Genomic DNA, 14,838 nt, shown 5'->3' with positions numbered 1-14,838 from the left:
TGATTACATCACACTGCCTCAAACCCGCCAGGGCAAGCGCTATGTACTAACCATGGTAGAAGCCACCACGGGATGGTTGGAAACCTACCCTGTGTCTCATGCTACAGCCCGTAACACTATCTTTGGCCTTGAAAAGCAGGTCCTTTGGAGGCACGGTACTCCCGAGAGAATTGAGTCGGATGATGGGACTCATTTTAAAAACAATCTTATTAATACTTGGGCTAGGGAACATGGCATCGAGTGGATATACCATATCCCCTATCATGCACCAGCTGCAGGGAAAGTGGAAAGGTATAATGGATTGTTAAAAACCACCTTAAAAGCATTGGGTGGGGGGGTCTTTAAAAAACTGGGAGCAGCATTTGGCAAAGGCTACCTGGTTAGTTAACACTCGAGGTTCCACCAACCGAGTGGGTCCTGCTCAGTCTGAGCTCCTTAGTATAGTAGATGGGGATAAAGCCCCAGTGGCCCATGACAGAGGTTTGTTGGGAAAGACAGTATGGATCAACTCTGCCTCGAGTACAGACAAACCCATCCATGGGATTGTCTTTGCTCAAGGACCAGGTTATACATGGTGGATAATGCAGAAAGATGGAACAACACGGTGTGTGCCTCAGGGAGACCTGATTGTGGGATGAGACTCATATATGAATGTCATTGTTGAATGTGAGACAGAAGGAAACTGTAAGTGTCAAAGGTCTGAGCAAGTAAGATGAGAGAAATGCATAAGTATCAAAGGTGTGAGTAAGTGAAATGAAAGTTTTTATTGTATATTCATGATATGGGATAAGGGGTGGAGTGTCGTGGGTTGACAGCCTTGATCCCAATATCGTGTGTTGTGTCTGGCAGCTGTGCCTTTTCTCTCTTCCCCCCCCCCCCCCGGCCGTCTTGCTGCGGCAGGGTGGGGAAGAGAGGGGGGTGTGTTTGACCAGGTCCTTTTTGCTTTTGGCTTTTGACTGCTTGGCTTGGCTAGCCGCTTTGCTTGCTTGCTTTCTGATTTTTGCGCTGTTTTTTTTTCCTTTTCTTTTGTTCCCTCTTTTTTACCCTCCCCTGAAGATACTGGACCGGCTCTGGACCTGACCTGAGACGTCCAGGACACCTGGAGCTTGCAAGAGAAGCTTGGCGCCCTCATAACACAGTCTCTTTTCTTTTCTTTTCTTTTCTTTTCTTTTCTTTTCTTTTCTTTTCTTTTCTTTTCTTTTCTTTTCTTTTCTTTTCTTTTCTTTTCTTTTCTTTTCTTTTCTTTTCTTTTCTTTTCTTTTCTTTTCTTTTCTTTTCTTTTCTTGTGTTGGGGAGTGTTCTTTTGTTACTTGTAAATAAATAGGTTTTGTTTTCCACTTTTCTCCTCCGAGAAATTCCTTCCCGAACCCGGTGTTGGGGGAGGGGTGGTTGGAGGTTTGTTTTGTTTGGGGGGCTCCCTTTTGGAGATTTCCCCTAATTTGTCCTAAACCAGGACACTCTTTCTGTAACCATTGTTTATAAATATAGTTCTCCAGAGTGTACTATTCATAGTTCACCAATAGTGTGAGAAAAAATTCCTAGAGGCCAATCAGGTCTTAAGTCCACCATTATTTCTATAAGAATTGTAAATTTCTAATAATAAAGTGTCTTTTTCATACCTTCTAATAATAAAGTCTCTGTATCACCTTTGCTTGTCCCCGATACTACTACAGTAATAGGACAGTAAATGTTTGTGGCTTGACACCACTACCCCAACCACAGCCAAAGACAGCTCAAAACTGCTCAGTGATTTAATATGAGGAAAAGTGGCACAACTCATTATCAGTGATGATGAGAGAGATGGGGAGACTCCGATGTGGTCAGAGGAATCCAAATTTATTGTGGACTACCTATGCTTATATACTGTTTTAGGAAGACTAGTAATGTTTTACTACAATGATTGGGTTAATCATCACATAAACAAACTTAGGCATTTTACAATATCTCTTGCTTGCAGAAGTCTTGATGTAATTTCATTTTCTGGTAAGTCAGTCTGATTTAATCTTCTTGCAATCTTCAAAGCTGTTTGTTCCTGCCAAGGCATCCTGATTATCAAATCTCTTATGCTAACCAGGTCCAAAGTCCATCATCTGTCTGGTGTGATCCGGTAACTCATAGGCAGAATTGTCCTGGGAGATGGACATTATTTAGATGTGAATGCCAATTCAAAGTGTTACATACACTATTCTGATTAAAATCATTCACAGAATCATAGAATATTTTATGTCAGAAAGCACTTCTGGAGGCCATGTTGTCCAACCCTGTGCTCAGAGCAGTGCAGTTAGATCAGGCTGCTCATTGCCATGTTCAACTAAGCTTTGACTAGCTCCGGGAAGGGAGATGCTACTACCTTTCTGGGAAATCTGTGCCAGTATTCACTCACCTCCAGGGTAAAAAGAAAAATGAAAAAATTACAAAATCCCTGTATATATAATCAGAATTTCATATGTTCCAGTTTGTGTCCACTGCCTCCTATCCTATCACTGATGTACAACTAGCTGACACAAAACCCCATATACATATGTGTTGGATGACATGTCTGTATGTGAAGAATACTGTGGTCATGCAATGTTTCTTCTCTGGGGAAGTCGCAAGTAAGGTATACTTCTCTTGGGAGCATAGCAGTATGTGGCTGTGGTGCAGCTATGTGAAGGCTTAGATGTACCATTTGAGGGTACATAGCTGGATAAGTTGCTGCACTGGAAAAGGATGGAGAGCTATGTGATGGATGTTCCCTATGTAGTTCTTGTTTATGTAGCACCTCACACAGCCCAACATACTGGTGTTTGTGGTGCACTTGTTGCAGGGTGGCAAGAGGAGGAAATGGCAGCATAAGCTGTGTAACCTGGTACCAGATGTAGGGGTTTGCTATTCCACACATCCTAACAAATCTGTTAAAAGGAGTACTGTTTTTTAAAGGTAACGTGTGGGATCTCAGCACCTCAGGACTGATGTGCAGAGTGACCGAGACCACCCTTGGGGGGCTCGGGAGTCCTGGAATGTTGCCAGAAGTGTCTGGTGGCTGGACGTTGATCCTACACAGGAGACGACACCTGTATGAGGATGGGAGGATTTCACTGGGTAAATGGTGAAGGGATAAGTTAATTAGAGAGTGAAACACAGGGTTTAAGATTTCTGTACAGGGGGGTCTAAAGAAGTAAGATGGAGGAATTGCGGCGTGTCCTGTCCTTCTTCTTCTTCTTCTTAGCCTCCATCTTCTGTGGTGATGTTGGAACTTTGGGATTGGTTATTACTAAAAGTGCACTGGTTATTAAGAGTAAAAGGTATTGGGGAAATTTGATAAATATTGTATACGTAATTTTGAGTATAAAGATAAGTGACCGCCCCGGGGGCTCTCAGTGTGCTCATGGCTGGCTTGCTGTGCAGACCTCTGTTGGGCTGAGAGAAAATCTTTTAGATAAACAACTAATAAACACCGAGACCAAGAAAAAACCTGAAGCCTCTTCTCGTCCTTTGAAGGGCGGGCTGTCCAAGGCCACCCTGGGCCTTTCCAGGTCTTTAAAACAGCCGAGAAACCGACAGTTGTCGCAGACATTTCTCCACAGAAATCCTTTCTTTCGGATTTCTGCGTCTTCTGGAGGCCAGAGGCTTCAGAAGACAAGATAAACAATTATTATCAGCTTCTGGGGAATGCAACAGGGACACCTTGATTGGCTCATTTCCTATGTTTATAATTAAGGGCCAATCACCAGTGCAAGCTAGGGGACTGAGTCCTTGGCCACAACTTTGTTATAGATTCTTTCTATCGATTCGTAGCCTAGCCTAGCTGCTCTGCAAACCTCTCCTTTATTCCTATTAGTATAGTCTTAATGTATTATATTTTATTTTAAATAAATCAAGCCTTCTGATTCAAGAAACAAGATTCACCGTCTCTCTCTCACCAGCAGCGTCCACTCAGGCATGGTAATATCTGGTGACCCGACGTGTGAGAGCAGAAATTAATCTGATAAGACCAGAGGAGCAAAATTGCTGCACTGGGTAAAAATCCTGTATGTGTAGCATTTGATGGTTGCTTTGAAGTGACCACAGAAGTGGATTCAAGCCAGGAGCTGAAGAACTGAAGATCCTGATTTAGACAGAGTTCACAGCCAAGGCTGATCACAACAGAACCTTCTTCTGGAAAACCTTCAGGAAACATGGTAGACAAGAGCAGCATACCTGCAGAGCTGGCCAGAGCAAGCTGGACTTTTGAAAAAGGTACTGTTCACTTTTCTATCCCTGAGGGTTCAGCCGCGAGAAAATTATGGCTGTTTATATGGGGGAGATACCCTTTGAGGTACGTGGTTCGTTTTACTCCTTCAGAGAAGAAACTCATTGCCCTCTGGAAACATTGGTGCAGGGAAGACGGTTTCCTTTTGTCAGAAACAGATATCTATGAATTGTTTAGATGGGCGAAGCTTTTTGGGTTTTTTACTGATTTCCTGTACGCTTTAGATGTTTTTGTCTGGGAGTGCATGGACTCAATTATCCAGTGCGTCTACAGTCAGGGACGCGTGTTGCCTTCCATCTACCCAGCATTTATAAAGCTTTTCCCAGTCCTGAAATGCAGAGCAGCTTGTTTTCAATGGATCTCTAACTGTTATGGACAAGCTCCATTTCCACTGCCTTTGGCAGAAGACGCGGTGGGGGAGGACATTTTTCTTCCCAGTCCCCACTGCTTCGCGGTGGGGAGGGCTGAAATTTCGCCGGGTGAAGAAGTTTTTTTTACTCTTGCTCTGGAGCATGCTCAGATGGAGCCTTCTTCTCCCCCCCCTTCTCTCTCTCCGGGGGGATGGGAGTGGCCGCTCAAGCCAGCGCCGGCCTCTCAGACTCCACCTCCTTCACACGTGGAGGCGGCACCGGTCTCTGAGGCTTCCTCCACGCCCCTGCCAGAGCTGTCACTCCAGGAGGTCCCGCCCGCGGTTTCACCGGCCTCCCCGCCCCTGCCAGAGCCTGTGTCGGAGACTGCACAAGAGACAGCACTTTCGGCGATTGACCTGTTGCTAAGCAACAGCGATGCTCCGCCGCTTCTCCCGGCTCCACTGCTGCCTGTTTGCACTGCGACGGAGACTGCGACTGCGCCTTCGCAGCGGACCCCGGAGTCAGCGGCGGGGGATGGCGCTGGCCCCGTGCCGTGCCGCCGCATTCAGAGCCAAGGAACGCAGCAACAGCGTGTTCCCTCGCGTCCCCGCTGCCTCAAGCCGAGACAGTCCCAGAGTCAGCGGCAGAAAACGGCGTTGAACCCGCGGAACCCTCGGAGCAGCCCGGGGCTGATCTTATGATCAGCGCGATTCCCTCCCCAGTTCTGGCTTTTCCCCTGCTGCTTCCACCGGACGTCCCAGTGGCTCTGCCCTCCGGGTCGGTGTCAGAGACTGCCCTGGAAGCGGCGGCTTGTTCGAGCTCGGGCCGTCCCGGGCCAGCTGCCCCAGTAGCCGCCCCGGCGGGAGGTCTCTCCTTCAGTGGAGCGGGGGCTGCCCACCAACTGACTCTTGCGGCAGTCCAGTTGCCGGTTTTTAAGATCAGCGGCGGTTTGGGGGGTGGTGTTTCGGTTGCTGTACAATGGAGGCTGCCATCTCTGCCGCCCCTCTTGTGCCCTGGTGGCGAGGGGCAGGTGGGTTCTGCCGAGAGCCCTGCCTCTGATCCCCAGCCCGATGGGGGTGGTGCCGTGTTGCTGTGGGAAACAAACATTCCCAGACCCGAGATGAAGATTCTCGGAGCAGCTTCTATTTCCTCACTGCTGGCATGCCTCAGTGGTTTAGGGGAAAGGAAGCATCTCACTACCCGTGCTGCCATTGTGCTGGCAGCAGGGTTCAGGCCTGTGGAAATGCACAGCCTTCCTTATGGGTTTGTCCTGGGTCGTTGGGCTCAAAAAATTCCTGGGCTGGCCCCACTGCGTGGCCTCCTTATGTTTTTGGGGACTCTGGTTTCTCCTACCGGTCCTGGTCCCCCTTTGTGAGCCAGTTTTGGGGTTCCTGGTCCAGCATGGGCCAGGGCCCCCAGGGCCTTTCCTTCTCTGGCACTGTTCTGCTTGGCTGCTGCTCTTTTGCTTTTCGAGCAAAAAAAAAAAAAAAAAAAAAATTTTAAAAATTAAATAAAAAAGATTGAAAATAGCGGGCAGCAGCTCTGAAGTGCTGAAGCATTGAAGGGCCTGTAAGGACATTCCAAAATTGTTCAAATTGTTTTAAATTGTTTAAAATTGTATTAAGACTGTCAATGGTTTTTGATAACTATTGATGGAACTCTTTTGCAGAAGTCTGTTTCAGGACCAAAAGGACTCTCAGAGATTCCAAGGGAAACAACTTCGGCTCTTGGACTGTTCCTGAAACTCAGCTGCATGGACTTGAATTCTCTTTGCATTGTTTCTTGCAATTTTCTTATATTGTAGGATTGTTTTAGTGATTTATTAGTCTTCTATATTTTATAGGTGAAGAAATTTCCTGTTCATTCCACATCAGCATTTTTTTTTATTTTATACAATTTAGAAAGGTGAGATGTCACAGACATTTCTCCACAGAAATCCTTTCTTTCGGATTTCTGCGTCTTCTGGAGACCAGAGGCTTCAGAAGACAAGATAAACAATTATTATCAGCTGCTGGGGAATGCAACAGGGACACCTTGATTGGCTCATTTCCTATGTTTATAATTAAGGGCCAATAACCAGTGCAAGCTAGGGGACTGAGTCCTTGGCCACAACTTTGTTATAGATTCTTTCTATCGATTCTTAGCCTAGCCTAGCTGCTCTGCAAACCTCTCTCTATATTCTATTTAGTATAGTAATAATGTATTAAATATTATATCTTAATAAAGCCTTCTGATTCAAGAAACAAGATTCACCATCTCTCTATCACCACCAGCGCCCACTCAGGCACGGTCATAGACAGTAACGGTTTCCATTGCCATGAAATCGGATATCAAATTGAGACTATAATTAGGAAACTATAGCATAGATCACAAAAGTTCAGTTAACATAAAAATGAGCATAATAGAAATGCCCAGAAAAGCTATATCAGGAAACGTTGTTTTAATAAAATGCTCAGAAACCTTAATGAGACTCAATCTGAGTTGAGGACTGCTTGTATAACTGTTGGGAAGGATCAAAGTTTGACAAGAAAGTTTAACAGGTATGTATGCTTGGCAGAAAGCTCTCTGAATGTACAACCCGAGAAAGAAGTAGAGATGGAAGCCAGTTTTGATATAGAAGAATAATAGATGTGCAAATTGAGAATTGCTGAGCCAGTTGTTACTGGACAACTAAGAAAGCAAAGGTTATCTTGAGCTGGAAAGAGATTTTACGACTTAGAGCAAAGGATAAGCTGACCACAAACAAAAGGATGTTTTTATCAAGAAGAAAGATACCACAGGCAAACAAGTCATGATGATGTGTCATGTAGAAAAAAGGTCTAAGAATTTTCCACTGCAAGAAAAATGAAAAACAACTTTAAGCTTAAACTGTAACATAATAATTAATGTGAATGGATAGTATTAAACATAATATGGTAATGATAGTAGTTAAGGTAGGCTATAGGTAATAGTAAAGGTATTGTATAATTCAACCTCCTGCTGGGTGCAGATTTGCCCCCAATCAGGCTGCACGGGCCGGACAGCTCAGTCCTTTATGGGACAGACTGCCCTAGAACCCAAGTAGCTCTCAGCCGCTGGCAACATTAGCAAGCTTAAGGGATCTTGGCTCTTTTAGTGATTATCAGCTCTTTGTGATTCCAGCTCTTAGCTTGCAGGGTGCCTAGGCAGACCGGCAGACGCAAGGCGACAGAGGAGAAGGCCATTCCGGCGTTCCACAGCGATGTCTTAATTGGATGTTCTGCAGAGTTCCAGCGACAACTCTTGTACAGAACTGGGTTAAAACAGCCCATTATATAGGGTATAGGGGGATCACAAACTGTCCAGAAGCAGGAGTTAAGGAGAAGTAACCTATGGGCTTACAGAGAGCTAAGTGTTCTAAACAAAAAAATTTGCCAATTTTTTATGTGAGGAAAAGGTTACAAAAACTAGTCAGACCAGGGTTGCTGCTAAAGTGCTACTTGTTTGTTATGATAATTACAAGTCGTTGTCGTTAATGGTTCTTTTTTGTATCAGTGAGGGCCCTGGCCCTGGTGTGGTAGTCAGGGAAGAGGCGCTGCAGAAGATTGTCGCGATGTCACGGAAAGCCAGGACCCTCTGTTCCCCGTAGATAAGACCCTCAGTTACTCATAGATAAGAAATTAACATAGGAATGTGGCCCCACTAACAATAGGAATGTTGCCCCACTGAAGCCAGTAACTTTCCACTCCTTACCCAGTACTTTTCCATTCCCTACTAACCATAGGTAAGAAGGACAAACCCCGTTTTGACGTAGAGACCCCTAAGACTATAAGACCCCATGAGAAGAAGTAATAAACGCCTTTTGACCGTCCACCACATTGGTGTCTGAGTATGTCATTGGCCCGAACGGCCCTGGAGAGTGGGCTGTCGAGCTGTACCTCAGAACCAGGTCGCCTGCCTTGGCATAGAAGGCAACACCCTGGATTGATGGCTCTTCTCCTGAGACAGTGAAGGGCGTGGACCTCCCCAGACAGTGAGGAGAAAAGACGAAATGTGGGAGGGGGGACATGCAAAATAACTTCAGGACCAGCATGCCATGAGAAGCTACTACTCCGAACTTACTGAAAAGATCCCCAAAACAACGAGCCAATATAGACTTAGGAAATTTGAGCGATGTCTAGGCGTGAGGAGTGGAATGCTGGGCCTGCAGAGATGTTGAAAACCTTCGGTGCCCCTCACCCTGAGTGGGAGAGTCCTCTCGGACTGGGATCTGGAGAGAGCGGAAGCCGAGAATTTAACATCTGGGAGTCACCCTAAGAGGAACGACAGAGACTGCAGACCCATCGAGCTGCCCAATCATGAGCTGATCACTTTTAATAAAAGCATTAAAAGGAGACAAAGTCTCCTGCCCTGTTTATTTCAATAAGCAGGGGTCTGAAAGGCGGAAGACAGGATCTTCTAGATATTCACCGTGACTTGGCATTTCCTATCTTTAGGCCTCTGCTCTCCACGGGGCCTTTGCAGGCCCATGGCCTGCTACAATTGTATATTATGCTGATTGGTTGCTATGTATTAGATGCTCAGCAAAGAAAAATATATTAACGAACAGTAGTCGCTGTTGAGTAAGAAAGCGGCACGGACTCCAAGAAGGCTGGTTTGCACAACAGCAGCTTTAATGTGAAAAACTCTTTATAGATAGTTCCGAAACATTCCACTTGATTGGCTAATTAAAAAAAAGACCTTTCTCACAAACAATCCTTGAGAAGAACAGAAAAACAGAGAATAGGAAAACACCACCTGCAAGTTGTTTATAATAACAAGTTATCATAGTTTCTCTACAACTCGCTAAAAGTCTCACAAGTCTCCTGTGAGAAAACTTATCTCATTTTCTTGCTCTCTGACTAGACTGTCACATCCACACACTGTAACCAAAATTAAAGGGTCTTCAGGCTTGTCTACAGCTGTGGCTGACAGCTGTATGCGTGGCTCTGTCACCCACAACCCTGGACTTTTGTAACATCTTGGATACAGTAAACTGCATTTTGAAGAGTCGCCTGAAGTCCCGCATCTCTCGTCTCAGACTCTTACTTAGAATATGTCCTCTTTTCATATGTTGATGCTTTAATGCAACAATACTGCAGAGTAGGCATGGTGCATTGCCACATTTTCCATCTTTGATTTTTTTATTATCAAGCATCAATTGTCCCTCCTTTCTTTCTCTCTCTCTTTAATTCTTCTTTCTCATTTATAAAATAATCCTTTCAAACCAGCACAGCTAAAAGTTTTTATCAAGCCGAACTCTTTGTTTGCCATAATTTTTTCTCAAATCATCACATTAAGTCAGAATAAAACTATTTAAACAAATGTATAATAAAATTATGAGCTATCTGGGGCAGACACAGTATTACTGGAGGTTTTTCTTTGGGGATTACACCAAAATTTATGTTTATTTTCTTGTTCTACACAAGATGTTTTGATCTCTTAGAGAAAATAACTTATTCTTTTCCTTTCCTTAAGATAAAATATCCACTTTTGACTACATTTATTTGAGAGTAATGTAATTTATCAATTTGCTCATTTGGAACTAGGATTGAATTTGTGTTTGGAAAGCATATGCCAAAATATCTCCTTTTGTTATTTCTAATGTGGTAAAAGAAATGGAGGAGATTTTTATCTAAAAATCCTACATCCAAAATTGATTATTTAGGCCTGATTTTGATCATCATCACACTAATGTAAAGTTAGCTTATTTCTATTAAAGTCAATAGAATTACATCTGGGTAAAAAATAGTGCAAGTAAAATAAAATTAGATGTATATATTTAGAATAGCCATTCTGTATGAATGACATGGCTTCAATGCAAGATGATTGACACTATAGGACACGAAATAAAATGACGCGAACACTGGAATCTCCATGGTAAAAAGAAGAGCATTTAATTTCTGACTCCAACATTTACAGATTTTCAAATGTGACAGTGGATTGGAGGATGACAATGCCACCTCTCCAATGACACTGGACAAACCAACAGTCCATCAAATTTCTCCTCCTCCACAAAAGAATGCTAACCAATAATTAATACGAGAAAAGCATGTGAGAAATTTTGTTACAAGAATGTAAACATCAGAAGGCTTAGAAGAACTTAAAAGAACAGGGCGACATCTCACCCTTTTTCCATTTAAAAAGAAAAAGAAAAAATGAACAATGTGAAAAGGAAACATGAACAATGTTCAGTGTCCACTTGTGGAGGAATCATGGGAGTGATCACTTGTGTCATCTGCATCTGAGTCATCACTCAATGATTCATTCACTTGATGACTTTCCGTTTGGTCGCGGTTTCCGTTTTGCCCATCGGCCGGATTCTGTCTCTGTGGTCTCAGGTCAGGGCGAATACACTTCAAAGGTACCCAGTGTACCCCAGTATCTGTGGATATGCATGCATACCCATGTCCCAAAGTGAAAAGTTCATAGGGACCTTCCCACTGTTTGGTGACTAAATTCCACACCTGAAGCTTCACTCGAGGCTGATGTGTCTCGTCCGCAGCCTGCAACGAGAGATGGTGATTCAAAATGACAGGATTATTTGAGTTCTGAGGCACAGTGAGATGACTGATGGCATGCAAAGCTTTTGCCAACCGACTGTGCGGGATTTCACCCTGCATTCCCCATTTTTGTTTTTGAAAAACCTGCTTCAGAGTACCATGAGCGTGTTCTACAATAGCTTGACCAGTCAGAGAATGAGGGATACGAAAACTGTGTGACACACCCCACAACTGCAGGAACTGCCGCACCTTCTGCAATGCTTAAGCAAGACCATTGTTGGTTTTCACAGCAGAAAGTATGCCCAGAACAGCAAACGCCTGCCTCCAGCGGGCAAGGACATCGCGGGCCTTCTCCCCAGTGTGAGCAGAAGCCCACATCACAGAGGAGAACGTGTCCACCGTGATATGCACATACTTGAGCTGGCCAAACTTGGCAATCTGGGTGATGCCGGTCTGCCAAAGCTCCAAGGCCTTAAGGCCTCTGGGGTTTACCCCTGCCGGCAAAGGTGGACCGAGAGCGTGACAGTCGTCACACAATTCAACAATGTCACGAGTCTCAGCTGGCATCAGCTGAAACTGCTTCTGCAAGGTATGTGTATTCTGATGGAAAAACCCATGTGATGCCTTGGCCTGTGCGAGTGTGTCAGGCTGAGGTGTTACTCATGCTCGGTTAGCCAACTTGTCAGCCCTCATGTTACCTTCCACTACAAACCCTGGCAAATTTGTGTGATTCCTCACATGCAGAACGCAGAAAGGATGAACCCGGGCCTGAATGGCATACCACAATTGTTTTGCGGAGAAAAGAAGAAAACCTCACAACTTTGTAAAAGTTGTAAAGCTTGGTATGTTTATTACAGCTCTGGATGCATGCGGAGATTGCTCTCCTCAAAAAAGGCATGCGTACCTCTGAGGACTTCAGATCTCCTTTTATCTCCCCTTCCAAATACATATGCATACAGTTTCACAATAGGTTCATACATATTCATTCCGCTTGACATTTATCGCCAGTTCCTCTTTGTCAAAAGAATTATTAGGTCAGGGCAGACCGGCCTTGTGGCCGTTTCTGTTTTTTTTTCCTCTGTCTCCTCACTATCTCTGCCCTGCAGTTTTTCCCTTCAGCTTTGGCCTTATAGACTTTTTACCTCTCCTAGACACTTCACCGAATTAAAAATGGATTTTTACTCTGTCTCACAATGTCTTCAGTAAATGAAACAAGGCAAGATAACTGACCTCCTTCAAAACTGAATGACCCAACTGTGACGGTGTTCACAAGGGTCTCAGGTTGAAGGAAGAGACGAGGATTTGACTCCATGTTTCAGAAGGCTTGAATTATTATTTATGGTATATATTACATTAAAACTATACTAAAAGAATAGAAGAAAGGATTTCATCAGAAGGCTAGCTAAGAATGGAATAGGAAGGAATAATAACAAAGGTTCTGTCTCAGACTCTCTGTCCGAGCCAGCTGACTGTGATTGGCTATTAATGAGAAACATCCAACATGGACCAATCACAGATCCACCTGTTGCATTCCACAGCAGCAGATAACCATTGTTTACATTTTGTTCCTGAGGCCTCTCAGCTTCTCAGGAGGAAAAATCCTAAGGAAAGGGTTTTTCATAAAGGATGTCTGCAACACCCAACCACTGTGCGATGTTGGCCACATAGGCAGAATCCGTGACCAAGTTGAAAGGTTCCTGGGAAAATTTCTCAAATGCTATGACAGCAGCCCTCAGTTCAACCAATTGGGCTGACCCATCCTCATGACCTTCCAGAACCTGCCACTTAGATCCGTCCCTGCAAGTAACAATGGCCTTTCCTGCTTTCCCTGTAACCGTCAGTGAAGACAGTGGGTCCTTGCACGGGTTCCTGGCTATTTTTGGGCCGCAAAGAGATTTGTGTGAATTTTGCCATATGCAGTAGCCTATGACTGGGCAGATGATAAATGATCTGCCCTGAAAAATTTTCCAGAGCGCTGTGCAGGGACACACTGCAAAGCTCCAGTCAAAATCCTCCCATTGCACCGGCAGTATGATCTTTGCAGGATCCGCACCCATCAATTGCAAACACCGTTGCCAGCATTTGATTATCAAGCGAGCAATCAGCTCAAACAATGCAGTTGCCGTCTTTTGCGGCTGATGGGGCAGGCAAACCCATTCCAAAATGTGCAAGGAATTAGACCATTTTTCACTCCTTTGGCCAATGATGCCCATGGGATGCGAATCTGGAGTGATGAGGAACACAGTGACATCAACAGAGGGATCAATGTGATAAACTTGGCACGCTGAAACAGCTTGCTGAACCACCTCCAACGCCTTATGCATCTCAGGGGTCAGTGTGCGAGGTGACTTTAGATCAGAGTCTCCTTTCAACAAATCATACAGAGGAGACAGCTGTGCAGAGGAGACAGCTGTGCGTCGGTTAGTCCCAAGTACAGATGTAACCAAGTGATGACACCTACCAATTTCTGAGCATCATTCAGTGTCTTCACAGAATGCACAAATTGCACCTCCTGGAGACGGATCATCCGTTCCAGAATTTTGACCCCCAAGTACTTCCAAGGTGGTTGTTGTTGAACCTTTTCTGGAGCCACCTGCAGTCCATGAGCATGCAAAGCATTGAGCAACCGAGGCTGAATCCTCAGCAGCTCATCCTGGGTGGACGCGGCCACCAAAATGTCATCCATATAATGATACAGACATGCATCAGAAAACTGCTTGCGAACTCCAGACAAGGCACGGGCCACATACCACTGGCATATGGCAGGAGAATTGTGCATGCCCTGAGGCAATGTCCTCCATTGATATCTCTGTGCGGGCTCAACCTTGTTAATCACTGGCACCAAAAAGGCAAACTTCGGTCTGTCATCAGGATGCAAAGGAATTGTAAAGGAACAGTCCTTCAGATCCACAATGAGGACCGGCCAGTCTGCAGGAAGCATGGTAGGCGACAGCATGCCCACCTGCAACGTTCCCATGCTTTCCATCACAGCATTGACCTTTTGGAGGTCTTGCAACAACCTCCATTTCCCAGATTTCTTTTTGATGCAGAAGACAGGAGTGTTCCAGGGACTGGTAGAAAGCTCCACATGACCCTGGTCCAACTGCTTCTGCACCAGATTCCGAAGGGCGACCAATTTCTCTTGAGGGAGGGGCCACTGCTTCTCCCAGACAGGTTTGTCTACCAGCCACCATATAGGAGGTGTAGGACACTCTGTGCTCTTCACTGCAGTGGCCCCCATCAAAAATCCGTCCCGATGCGCACCCCCCAGACAGACAGAACATTCCCCCCCCAGAGGTTGGCAGGAGTAGAAGTAACATGAGGCCTAACCCAGGCCATCTGTCCCTCTGGGTTCACGACCAGCACGGGCCACTGGCTCAGTAGCATCATGTCATCCCTCCCAGGCCCGTGACAGACGTCCCCACCCGATCCAAGGGCCACTCCGGGGCCCAGGCGGCAAGGGAGAGAACTGTGACATCAGCACCGCTGTCAAGAAGCCCGCGGAGGTGGATTTCCGACGGCGTCGCACCAGGAACAGACAGGGTACGCAGCATCTCTGGACGGTCCTCAGTCAGGACAGCAGTCCAGTGAACTTGAGGTGGCCCAGTGGATCCAAAGCCACCAGCTCCACGCGACTGGTCAGCTGTCCTGCGAACAGAGGACTTAAAAGGCACAAGTCGAGCAAGTCGCGTTCCTTTCGGGGTTGTGATGGTGGGGGAGGGGGGGGGTGTGGAGACCATGGCACAAATCTGCCCTG

The sequence above is a fragment of the Melospiza melodia genome, chromosome W (assembly GCF_035770615.1).
Source record: "Melospiza melodia melodia isolate bMelMel2 chromosome W, bMelMel2.pri, whole genome shotgun sequence".
Lineage (NCBI taxonomy): Eukaryota > Metazoa > Chordata > Aves > Passeriformes > Passerellidae > Melospiza > Melospiza melodia.
This window is presented reverse-complemented; position numbering follows the sequence as displayed.